Raw genomic sequence first — 12,855 nt, 5'->3', positions numbered from 1 at the left:
GTTGAGCACTGTGGGGCAGTGGCTCATTCAGAATGGCTCGATGGGTCCATCATCAAGACCTAGTTCAATAATGCTTAAGCACATGATTAAAGCTAAGTTTTAATTGGGTTGCTGTGGGTGAAACCTGCCCAGGTTTGAAATAGATGTCTAGCACAAACGGGTGTCTCCATTCTCAGCTTTAAAAACCTGTGTTGAAGAAAACCTAGCCTGCACTCATGGAGTGAGGGACGTGCAGGAGGAATGGACCAAACCACTAACTGAGGTCATGGTCACCAACAAGCAGGAGTCAATGTCTGCTGAGAGGGACTAAATGCACACATGTGGTTTTACAGACATCAACCTAAAGTTTTGACACCCTCATAGGCACTTGTAGCACGGCAGCAGTAACCCATTTCCCCACAGGCAGCAAACCACTGGGTCCTGTAACACTGTCTTCTGAGAATTAGGTTGTGGTGCTTGAAAAACCTGTACTGTAAAAGCTCTTCTTCTGGTCACCTCCCAGGTAGATTTAATTTATGGTATCATGACTTTCGGTAAATTATTGATACAGTCACTGTGCTGAGGAACAAAAACAAGAGTCACGTGCTGTGTGGCTCCACCCCACTGGTTTTGTTTCATAAGTACCAGAGTTTTATTGTGGGAAAAAATAGTTTTCCCTTAGAGATGTTCCTTTCTGGTGACAGAAAGGAAGGGCTGTGGTGGCAGCATCAATGCTGCTCAGAACATCCAGTGCCATGCAGATGACCACATGGTCTAGAGGAAGGGCTGCTATTCGATGAGTCAAGGAAACATATACAAGAAAAACCTTTTCCTGTAGTAGGGAGCAGTTTCCCGTTGGTAACCACAGCTTAACTATGTCTCATACCTCATAAATGAAAAATGTTTTAGGAATCTCTGTGGATCTAAGTTAGAGTCTGCTCCCATTTACACTTTGGGTGGTTTAATGAGTTCAGCAGACTCAGCCTGGGCTGGGGTGAGACTCTGGACATGTTTTCACATCCATATGAATAGCTTAAAAATGCCTACTATATTTCTGGGCTCTGGATACTTTGCATCCCTAGATCTTCTATCTTCCACAAGAGTGACAAGGTCAGACCCAACCATGGCTTTATATTTTATAGAGGGAGTGATTTTTATATATATATATATATATATAATTTTATTCTGCGAGTGATTTGTGGTTTTTAATTATTTTTAATCAATGTGAAAGACACAAATACTGCCCACCAGATAAGTGTTTTTGAGCGACATATAGATCCCACTACCACACACAGATGAAGTATTTGCTTTCCTTTTATATTCTTATTTTTAAATGTCTTAATAATCCAAACAATGACATGTTGCTTAGACATATACATTATGATGACTTTAATAGCTCAAGTGCTCTGAAAGCAAAATTCTGATTATCTGGAGGCTAAGAAGTCTGTTACAGACTGCTCTGTTATCCTCTTTGTTTGCTTGTTTGTTTGTTTTCATGAGGAGTCCAGGATGGTGTTTACATTTGTGTAAGTAAGTAAGTTTGCCATTCTATTTGATTGAGTGTTGCAGGGCTTCACAGGAAAACCATTAATTTAGCCAGTAAGAGGTTTGCCTGTTCTCACTGAATTTTCTAGAAAAACTCCTGTTGCCTTCAAGGGAAGATGGATGAAATCCTATTATATGTGCGTGATTTCAGAACTGGGAAAACAGACTGTCTTGTGCTCAAGAAGGAAGTAGTGTCACGTCAGCCTACAAATATATCCTTTAAAATAATTTTGGCTGGAATCCTTTCCGATATGATCCCATCTGAGATTCTGAAGTTACACAAAGAATGAATTTTCATCATTTTCATATAATCCTAAAAAAATTGGAGAAGGATAAGATACGTCTTGAATTGAGAGTCATAACTGACTCCCTGAGGAGAAGGGTTTTAAAATGCTTCACTTCACTGCAATATGCACAAAGAAAGAGATTATTTTTAGGCAGAGTTAATTAATGAAACCAATTGGAAAACTGGGGGATTCAAAATAGAATTTGGTCAGTCATTTGTTCTGCTCCTGGCACGTAGTTAAAATCCCACCAGCTGGGAACGTTATACTTGTCTAGAGGGGAGGCTGGAATTCCTCTACATTCCTGTGCCTTACTTGGAGAATTAAGAATCAAAGGTACCATTAAGTTCTCTGAGTTAATTCTGTCTGAATTGCAGGCCATTAGTTTCCAGGCAATTACTCCTACAGGGAGCCCAATGACTTGTTTTGGCGAAGTTACATATTCTGGGAGGACATCAAGTCTTGACATAAACAGATGGAGAATCCAGCAGGTTTTCTGATGGCTCCTTCATCAGGTCATCAGCCCTCCACTGTTCAAAAATGCGATCCCTCACTTAAATTGGAATGTTTTGGCTTCAGCACCTCGGCACTAGCTCATGTTGTGTCTCTCTTTGGCAGATGGAAGAATAAGTCAGTGCCTAATAATTTCTTTCTGTAGAGGCAAGAATCATGTCACCTTTCTTTGTAATGAAGTGAATTCTCAGGTGGCATAGTTCCTCCTTTGTAAGGGCCTTTCTCCAGTCCTTGACAGGCTTTGGCTTTTCTTTCCTCCTTTTTTTTCCTCCTTTTTTTTTTTTTTCTCCTTACTTACAATTTTATTGTCATTTTTGTTGATGTCTAATGTATTCTAGCAGTCTGTCTCTAAGGGCTGAGGCAAAATTTCCTTCCTACGTCTCCACTTACTGATCAGCAACTGAACAAGACATTTTTCCCTAGTTCTTGTTCAACAGCTTGTCCTATCACAGCTCTTGCTTCTGTGCTGTCTTCTCAGATGTGTACTGCACATTTGACTTTGAGAGGATCCAATATTCCTTGTTGGTATTATTTACTACTTATCAGTCTCTGTTTTGTTGGCAAAGTTTAACAGCTTTGATAGATGAAAAAGGGAAATTGGGTCTTGGATCTCTGCAAGAACCCCTTAATTCTCTGCTGTCATGCAACAAGGATTCCTCATGGAGAGCAAGAACAGATTGTCAGTTTAACCTAGGTAACTTTTCTCTCTAGTGTCATTTTTGGCTTATTTGAGGTTTTTTGTTTGTTTACAATATGTTGTTCAACTCCTGTAAGTCACATGCCTTAAGCAACGTGTGCCAATAAAACAAACACACGTAAATATCTTTAGCAATCAGACTTTCAGTCTCATGACAGTTTTTGGGCAGTTAAACAAATGCCTTGGCATGCTAAAATGTACTCGCCTACTGCTTAGGGACACTGGGAGAATTAATTAGCTAATATGCTAGATAAAATCAGACATGGTCCTTTTGAGAAAAAGTCTTCTCTGGGGTCGACCAGAGTGATACGGCTTCCTACTCCCAGAGTCGGTGTTGATTTCGGAAGCCCTGTACTAGAGCACTTTCAGCATGGTCTGTGACAGGAAGGCACTAAGTCTATCTGCATAAACTCTTATTTAATAAGCAACAAAACCTGGGCTGGAAAGCAATCTGAGGGAAGAAATTAGGCTGCTGGAGCACACCTACCCGGGGCCGAGGCGGGCAGGCGGCTGGTACCAGTCAGCTCCAAAATACCCGTGTGGAATCAATAAACAGCACCGAGCCGGGGTGACGTAAAGAGGAAGCCAACTCCATTACCGGCTTCCAAGTCGCGGGGAGTTTTGCCGACGCCGGCGGGAAGACGGAGCCGCAAACGGGGCCCGTGTGCGTGGGTCGCCCGCGGCCACGGGGGAGCCTCGGGGGGCCGGGGCCGCCTGCGCCGGGGGCCGCCCCGTCGGGGCTTCAGCACCGCGGACAGCGCCCGCCCGGCGCCGCCGGCCCCACGCGGGACCGACCCCCGCATCACCCCGAGCCGCCCCGCCGGGAGACACCGGCCACGCGAGTGTCACCGGCCCCGCGGGTGTCACCTGCCCCGCAGGTCTCATCTCTCCGCGCCCGCCTCCCTCGCGGTTTTCCATCTCCTCCGATTCTGTTCCCCCATTTCCCCCCTTCCCGCAGCTTCCCGACGTTCCCCCCCCGGCGCGTTCCGCGCGATCACCTGTAGCGAGAGCTGTCGCTTCGCTCAGACCACCCGATATCCCTCCTCTCACTCTGCTTTTCCCCCGTTTCCTATCAATCCCGCGCCGTCAGCGCCGGCGCCCCCGCCTCCTCCTCCCCGCCGGCGAGTGCCCCGACACTCCGTAAACACGGGGCCGCGGCGGGCCGGGACGAGGGGATGCTCAGGCGGGCTGGGGTCCCCCGGGGCCGGTCCCCCGTGTCCCGGAGGAGCCGGGGCGCTGCCCTTGCCGAGCGGGGCACAAAACCGGCCCCGTGTGCGCGGCGGGGGGGCCGCGGCCGCGCTCCGCCGCGGGGCTCCGGGCAGACCTTTCCCGGGCTCGCCGCCCGTCCCCCGCTCCCCGAGGGGCTCCGAGGGGCTCCCACCTCCCCTCTCTCCCTCCCTCCCTCCCCGCGGCGCGGGCACTCACCGCGGGCGCGGAGCGCGGCGGGCGGGCGGTGCTGCGGGGCGGCCGCGGGCGCGCTCCCCGCGGGGGCGGCTGCGCTGCTGCAGCCGGAGGGGCGGGGGGGCTGCGCCGGCACCGCCGACCCCGGCTCCCGGCAGCGCACGCAGGGCGGAGGGAGTGTGGAGGGAGGGGGGAGGGAGGGATGGATGGAGGGAGAGAGGGATGGAGGGAGGAGGGAAGGAGGGAGGGAGGGAGGAGGGCGCTGCAGCTCCTCAATTATTCGGCGCTTCCCCTCCCCGCCTCTGCCGCATGTGACCGCCGGCAGTACCCATGGGCCGTGCCGGGCCCGGGAGATCTCCCTGCACGGGAGGCTGTCGCCTCCCCTCCCACTGAGTCGTTCCTGCCTGCCCAAGTGTCCTGAGGGCTGCAGACGGCATCCCCCAAACTGTCTGGCTGCTGGAAAATAACTCTTCTGTCTGCCTCCCCCAGAGCAGGGCTTTCCTCATCCCAGGGACAAAACGTGGGGAGCCTGGTTTTTGTTTTCTCCTTGAACTGCACTGTGAGATTTGGGTGCTAATGCCATAATCCCGGAACAGACAGAATTAGGACCAAAATAATGCCTCATGCATTGCAGCACGCCGGGTTGTCCAGCCCTCGGCATGGCACGGCTGGGAGGAGTTAGGTATCAGGTGCAGGATGTGTTTAATATTTTATATCCATAGCTGCTTTTCAGGATAGCTGGAATTCATGTTCAAGATTATTCCTTTTTGCATTTTTATTTCTTGATTCTCGCAGTTTGGTTTGCTCTGGATACACTCCCTGGCTGTATCTGTGTTGTACCATTTTGGCATCAAATCCAAACTGGTTTCATCTCCAGTTATGCCTGGTGAGAATCAGATTTCAGTCTCTGTTACAGCTTCATGCTAGAGCTTCTAACAGGACCTATTCCAAATGCAGGCTGTGTCTCGAGTGGAGAGAAACTTTTCATTCTCTAAGTACTGAAATAAATGTCTGCTTATAAAAGTGAAAGATGGTATCCTTCAGTGGGATCAGTTCAGAAGTGTTTGCCCAATGTGAGTGACCCTGACAGAAGCTGCATCAATGGCAGTGACCTTCTGGGGACATACAGACAGTGACACTGCACAGATAAACCCAGACAGGGTGGGGGTTGGACTAGGTGACCTTTAAAGGTCCCTTCCAGCCCAAACTATTCTATGATTCTATGCCCATGATCTTGTCTTTGTCCAGGGTAGCAGACCACATGCCATGTCTGATTTCCTTTCCAGCCTTGATTTCTGTGATGGTTTTTGTGGCTTTCCAGATGAGTGCCACCATTTTCCCAGTTTCTTACCAGACTCTCTCCAGCTTAGCTTTACCTTGCTCTTTCCCCCCCTTGCAGCAGTCTCTTTGCAGCCCCTCTCTTCCCAGACAGGAACAGAAAAGACCTCTCCCAGGTTACTGCTGGTCAGCAGAAGGTGTCATCATAGGATATCAGGATGCTCTGTCCCCTTCCTGTTGCTGTGGCCAGCACACATCTCATCGTACAGCACACAGCAGAAAAAGCTTTGTTGGAGCCAAAGTGCATCCAGCTGACTACCCTCTTCACAACCAACCAATTTGAAACCCTGTTTTTATTCTTTTCCTTATTCTTTGGTTGTCTGAAAGCAACACTGAGCACTGCAGCTTCTCTCCTGTCCCTCTCTGTAGTCCCCATGCTTCCTGTTTGGTTGTTGCTTCTCTTCTCATTCACTGGCTTCCCCCAGCTGCTTTTCCTCAGTCTGTGGACACTGGATACAGCTGATATCAGGAGCTTTCCTTTGACTAAATCTGTGCAAAAGTGAAAACCTTCTCCATTTGTTATTGCACCTTGTTTTGCAGCACTTCTAAGACCATGGTTAACTCTATCTGACAGCACCGCCAGCCTTTTGTGCTCACATCCAACTCCTTGGTGCTTGTAAAGCGCGTGAGTAAAGGACATGGGACCGTTTGTTTCTTAAAGGATTGTCAGTCTGGCCAAGTTTTAATGGGACTTATCTATGCATGGGGGTTCAGAATCAATTGAGTCATATTTACTACTTGGGGCTTGCATAGCAGAGCATGTGCAGTTTGAGGGCAGTTTGGTTGGCAGCAGCAGAGAGAGGCTTTTGTATCCTCTCAGGAAAGCCTTCTAGCACCGAAGTTGGTATAAATCACTGTGCAGTTCCACAATACCACCCCCACCTTCCACCTTCTACTGCTCAGAACTCTTACTACGGCAGACTTTGCTGTGTAATAGCTTCCAAGACCCTGTTTTAGTCCAGCCTTGATCTACTTTGTGTAAGTTTGCTTCTGTTCTATCCAGTGGTACCTGCTGTTAGCGCCACAAAACAACCTGCCACCACTTTGAGTAATAAATGTTGCAAGCGTTTTGTCAGAGGTTCATTTAAGCTCTTTCTCATTAATCTTTACCCTGTTCTCATGAGTTTTGTAACTTCCAGTCTTGCAGGAAGATGAATTTCTACACCTACCCCTCTAATGGTGCTCTTCAAGGTGATTAAATGTGAATAAAGAACTGAGTGAGGACAAGTTACCCTCTCAACAAGTCCCATCAGCGAGGTCACCCTCAGGTTAAGGTAAAATTTTCCCTAGCAGCCAAGCACATGATGATACTTTCACAGCAGAATTTCTTCTGTTCTCAGGCACTGCCCACTTTCTAGACCAAACTAATTTCTGCCCTTTTTTCCCTAACAGCAAGTGGCCATCTGACTAGTAATTTAAATACTTAATCCTATTTTGAATTTCACTTTGGCCTCAATAACACCTTGTAGCAGGGATCTCTACCAGCTGCTATCTCATTATCTCAGCTGTTTTGCTTATCAGTGTTAAATATGGCCTTTCCAATTTCGTGGGACACAGGGTTTCTTTTTTTTGTGACTCTGAATACAGAGAGAGAAGAAGCCAGCAGAATCCATTCAATTGATTTTCTTTCTTCCTTTTATTAAAATCTTTGTTTACCTCCCTCATAATCCCCTCATACTTGTCTCATCGGTGACTAATTAATCGTGCCATTTAAATACCATGGTTACTGCAGTTTTCTGGGTTATTTCTCTGTCTACAGAGCTTTCTATTAGGACAGTCAACATCTCTTGGCCTGCTGACCCCCAAATTCTTCCAGGGTTTCCAGCATCCTCATCTCATGAGGCCTCTTTTTCTCCATGAAACCTCCCCAGAGTGGGAAGGTTCATCTCTAATTCCTTTAGTTTGATGAGTTTTCCTCAGTGCTGTTGCTCAAAATGTTTTGACATTATCAAAACTGACTAATGGGATGTTCAAGCTTGGATTTACATCAAGGTCCCAGAGTGTGTGCTTGGTCACCGAATGACATTTTTGTTGGGTTTAAAAAGGTGCACTGATTTGGGTAATGTTTCCAAACAAAAAATTATTTGAAACTATTTGAGAGAACCCACAGCACCTTTCCCTTTCCATTTCTGTGTCCATGTGTGCTGCCTGCCATCCCTCCAGCAGCTCCTGTTAGACAAGCAAGGCACAGCCTCTATCATATGCTCATCATTTAGCGAAGGTAGTTTCAGTGTCAGCTGGCTCTTAGGAACAATTGATATTTCATAGAAAAGCTCTTCTGTCTGCAAACACCAGGTTGCACAGGGACACTGTATTAAGCAGCCACTGGGATGAAGTGGTGGGAGCCTGTTAGCCCTGCACCTGCTTGCTCTGCATGCCCAGGAGCTCATGTCCACGGCTTTGGCAAGTGTTCTCTCTTTGATTCGGTCTCTGGCATCACAAGATATCTCAGAGAACAGCAGGATCTCCCAGACATCCACTGCAAAGTTCAGCTGACAGTGTCTCTGAGCCTAGACCAGGCGGAGCGCTGCAGAAGTGCCAGTATTTTTAGAAACAGTTTTAGAAACTCTGCCTGGTCTCAGGGAGCATGTTGACTGCACAGGCTGTAATTTCTTTGGGTGAGGGATGGTCTCTACATGTTTTATGGGATCCTGACCTCACTGGGACAGTTCAGCTGTGAACACACAGTGCAAGCCTAGTTCCAAGCCTGCAAATGAAGTGATTGGTTGTGCTGTCACTGCCCCAACAGGGAGGTCACACTGTCACCGAGATAGCTGTGCTTGCCTTGGCCATGGACACCTAAAGAACCATGTGATGGGGATGGAGGCTGCATGGTGTGGGGATACCTGTGGGGACACCCCACCTTGGGGAGCTGCAGTCCCCAGTGGGGCTCCCCTTCCTGCACTGGGACAGGGGCTGCAGATGTGCCTCTGGGGGAGGCTGGGATAAAGCAGCTGCCAGTGAGAAGGGATTAAATGATTCACTGTTTGGAGGCTGCTGCCTTATTTAAAGGACCACACACTATTTTTTCCTTATCCAGTGAAGACTGCTTTTAACAACCAAATCAAGCAGAAACTTGACTTTTGTTGCCTTCCCATGTTCTTCATCCCACGGTTTAACATTAATGCTTTGGGCCACTGTGTAGCTTCTAAGTGCTACCTGCCCGTCCAGGTCACACCAGGTATGCTGTGATGATTATGGCTTAATCAAGTGAGACTTGATACTCTGCTGAGTATCAGTTCCCATTGTCTTGCAGGTGGGTTTAGCTCTTCTGAATTTCAGTTAAAGTCACCCGGGTGCAGCTGGTGGCAGGATTTTGTCTTAGTTGTCTGTTCTGAGAGTAAAAGGTAAAGTACCATAGCACAAAGGTGGTACCAGTGCAGGGACATTTGATGGCTTTGTTGACAGACCATACATGGGATGTGACTCTGGATATAGAGACACCACAGGATGACAACTCTGTGTTAGGCAAGAGTGTGACTCCCGTGGATGTTTCCCAGAAGATCAGCACCTGCTTGATGTCTTCTAACCCTCCAAAGTCTGCCAGGCACCTTGGGTTTGAAGTGATGTAACCCATATCTGTTGGCACTGACTTGTCTGGTGTTGAGAGCTTAGTCCAGAGCAGTGGGTTGTGGTGTTTGCCACCTGTCACATGCCCTGTAAAGATGAGCCTCTGAAGCTGAGAGGATTGCTTGGCTTAGCCAGCTACTTGTCTTAGAAAAGCTGGTTCTAGCAGGACACATGCTGGGCTACTTTTAGGCAGAAACTCACTCTATCAGTAAAGAGCTTGGAGAGAACATTTTTTCTTTGCTGTAGGAGCAAGTGCTGTAAATGCTTTTAGTGTGGGAATACTTTGAGGAAAATGCTTTCAAACCAAAGCTTTGACAAGGGGACACATGACCTGGTTCACCCATGATGAACAGGGAGCAGGAAAGATGTTCTGCTGCAGGACATCTTCCACTAGACCAGGTTGCTCAAAGTCCCATCCAACCCGGCCTTGAACACTTCCAGGTATGTTCTGGGAGGCTTTTGAGGGATGACTTGCTCTGCCGTGGTGTTGCACACACCAGGTTGTGTCTGATCTCCATGGCTTTCCCGTGTTGCCTCTCATGCTCCCTACCCTGGACTCATTTCAGCTCCCCATCACTTGTTGTACCTGGCTGCCTCACACAGGGCTGGGGAGATCCCTGAGCTGTTTGTCCCCACTGTGGCACACTGTGGTGACAGGTCCAGCTCAGTCTCTGCTGGGCTACCCATGCCCAGGAGAAGCTGTTTACATTATCCTCAGTAAAAGCAGTGTTAGGCCACAGTATCTGTTTTGGGTTCGTACACAAATAGCTCACTCGTTACTGCTGACAGTGCCAGGTTAGATTATTGGTCTTCAGAGTATTTTAGCATTTACTTGCCAAATTGTACCCAAGGACTGAACTATTTCTGCTTGGATAAAAAACAAAACAGAACATTTTCTTCTGGGGAAGGAAAACAGAAAGATATGTGAATGCTTCCTGGGCACTCTAACTGGCTGTGTGATTTATCCATCCTGCTGCTAATCATGGACAGGGCTTTGCCCATCCCAGGATTTGCTGAGAGGCTGTTGTTTGCATGACTGCATTTGCTTTGCATGTAAATAAGAAGGTCTATTGTCTGTTGTTTGTTTTTCACAAAAGTGCAGGTTTTGCGTGCCCAGAATAACTGCTGTTGTCCCAGAAGTAGGCCTTCCAGGAAAGGAAAGGTTTATAAACATCCCAGGGATTGAAGATAAGTAGAATCAGCTATTCAGCAGGAGAGCACTGCACATCTGCTCTGAAACCAACAGCACTGCAGAAAAAGAGAGGACAATATTGATCTGATAGTTTGTTGTCATTGACATTTCTATTGATCTACTATTCCCTGATGATTTCTTACTGCTAAAGTCAAAGGCCAGTGCTGGGAAGGGCCAGCACTGAAGGCAAAAACCTCATCCAGATGTGCACCATTGTGCAGTTTTCCTTGGACTAAACACAGTTTCTCAGTTGAAGCTCAGCCAAGATACTTCAGCTGGGTCATTCCAGGTCTGTTCAACCTGATTTTGCATGGCAGCTGAAGGACAATGAGCCAAAGCCTACACCTCTGAAGTCGCCATGGATTTAATATCATAACGCAGCCTTGGCCGAGTGCAGCTCAAAAGAGCAGAGCAGCACAGATTGAATTACCTGCAGCATATTAGTTGAAATCTCCTACTCAAGACCCACAGGGCATGAAGCAGCTCAGCTTTCGGGGGAGGTTGATAAGATCTAGCCTGTGGTAGCATAGTTTTAGGTTTTAATTTGGCATTCATTATATCATTATCAGCGATCAGGGTCCAGGCTCACGAGCTGCTAACGGGATCTCAGCCAGGTGGCTCTGGTGAAATAACTTGCCACGTGTTGAGTCTCTGGTGTAGGTCCCATGGCTTGGATAACCATCCTTTAGTGACCCTCTGGCACATGGGGGTGTGCTGTCCATAGGAATACCCCAAAGAAGCTTTAAAACTGATGCAAAAGAAGGACCATGAACCAGATGGCTTCTCCTGAAAATGAAGATTGGATTTTCAGTAGTTTGTGTATCTTCTGCTAACTTAAAATAGCTCCTTTCTGTTTGGTGAGGCAAATAAGACAAGACATTAATATGCACATCCCAACAGTAAATAGGTTTCAAGAAAGCTTCTGCAGGGCTGGGGGAGGATATTAGGACAGCGTGTTTTTCATCATTGATGTGCCAGCTAGTATGCAAAACATTTGCAGTGCAGGGAAAGGACTGGAAGATTGGGGAAAAAATAAATTTTTCCACTAGTCTGTAGACTGAAAAAAAAAAAGTTGATCCAGAATGGAGACCAAATACTGGTATTGAGTCTGATCCAGTGAGATCTAATGCTAAAAGTACATGTTTTAAAGAATCAGTTCTGGAGTGGGCCAGGTACAGGCATGATGTAGCTCTTGAACTCAGCTGGAGTGTACATAAATGAAGTGCTGCTTACATTGACCCGTTCTGCTTTTTTTTTTTTTCTAATTTATTGTTATTTTCCTGGCCCCTGACATTGCACATTTATAAAGACAGGCTTTTAGAAATTGCATCTCATGGAAAAATCCACCGGGCTTTTCCACAGAGGAGTTAATGGCTTTTATGAAAAGCTTTACCTAATCTGAGGTGATGTTTTCAGTCTCATGAAACCAGCACTGAACAGAGCTGGAAACAAGTGCTGAAGCAGGAGCTGGAGCCATCTCTTCTGTGCAGGGCACAAGGGGAAAAGAAGGGCTTTGCTTTGTTTCGTGCTTTTGGGCAAAATAAAGTAGATTTCCATCAAAAACCTGGAGAAGTGAATGAGTAATTTCTTAATGTATCCAGTCAGCAAAAGAGAAATGACCACATCAATTAGACAAACCAGATTAATGGCTGGGGTGCGTCCTGGCTGTCCACACAAAGCATGGACAGCCCGGCTACTGCTCAAATACACTCGGATAAACCCAGGCAGTGACTGATCTATATTTACCTTCTTGATTTACCAGAACAGAAGCCAGCAGGGACTCTGAGGCATATGATTCAATCATGTTTCTCATGGCTTATACAACTCCTGGTTAGGAAATGCTGCCTGTTGCAGGCAGGAGAGAGGGCGAGGGAAAGCCCCCGCCTTTTCATCCCCTCTCCATCCCCTTGATGGGGGAGGTGAGTCTTCAGAGGTCCTCATCATGCAGTGCTGGAGACAGCATTTACATTCAGATGTTGTGTTTGACTTGCTCTGTGAAAACCACAATATTTGAATTGCATTTTGATGACCTGCATCGAACCACAAGCCAGGGCTGTGAGTTCACCGTTGTGCTGCAGGGCAAGGGGATGTGCCACAGCTCAGTGGCCTCCTCGGGGACAGCAGGGACCCCAGGTGCCTCAGCCAGGCTGAGGACACACAGCATGTCCTGGGGGCTTGGCAGGATGGGCAAAGCTGACAAGAGGAAGCTGTTAACCAAACAAGAGCATGAGAAAGTGAGCAAACAAGCCTAAGCTGCAGAGGAACCATGTAGCACTACAAAGGGAAGGAGGAGAAGCCCTCTGTTAGAGTTCATCGTCATCTTTTACATTCACAGC

The 12,855-nt window shown here is 47.4% G+C and overlaps 1 protein-coding gene across 1 annotated transcript in view; it reads right to left on the bottom strand.

Annotated features, from left to right (window-relative positions):
* SLC7A14 (solute carrier family 7 member 14) overlaps positions 1-4,483 on the bottom strand; it is a 30,553-nt gene extending 26,070 nt beyond the window's left edge. Inside the window, exon 1 of the mRNA XM_027724636.2 lies at positions 4,444-4,483. The gene's annotated coding sequence lies outside the window, so the exon portion shown is untranslated. The remainder of the gene's footprint in view (positions 1-4,443) is intronic.
* Positions 4,484-12,855: the final 8,372 nt, after the last annotated feature.

Source organism: Pipra filicauda, unplaced genomic scaffold (genome assembly GCF_003945595.2).
Source record: "Pipra filicauda isolate LSUMZ 115617 unplaced genomic scaffold, ASM394559v2 scaffold9_size5747161_pilon, whole genome shotgun sequence".
In the NCBI taxonomy this organism is placed as follows: Eukaryota; Metazoa; Chordata; class Aves; order Passeriformes; family Pipridae; genus Pipra; species Pipra filicauda.
Note: the sequence above shows the minus strand (reverse complement) of the source record. Positions and strands in the feature narration are given on the sequence as shown.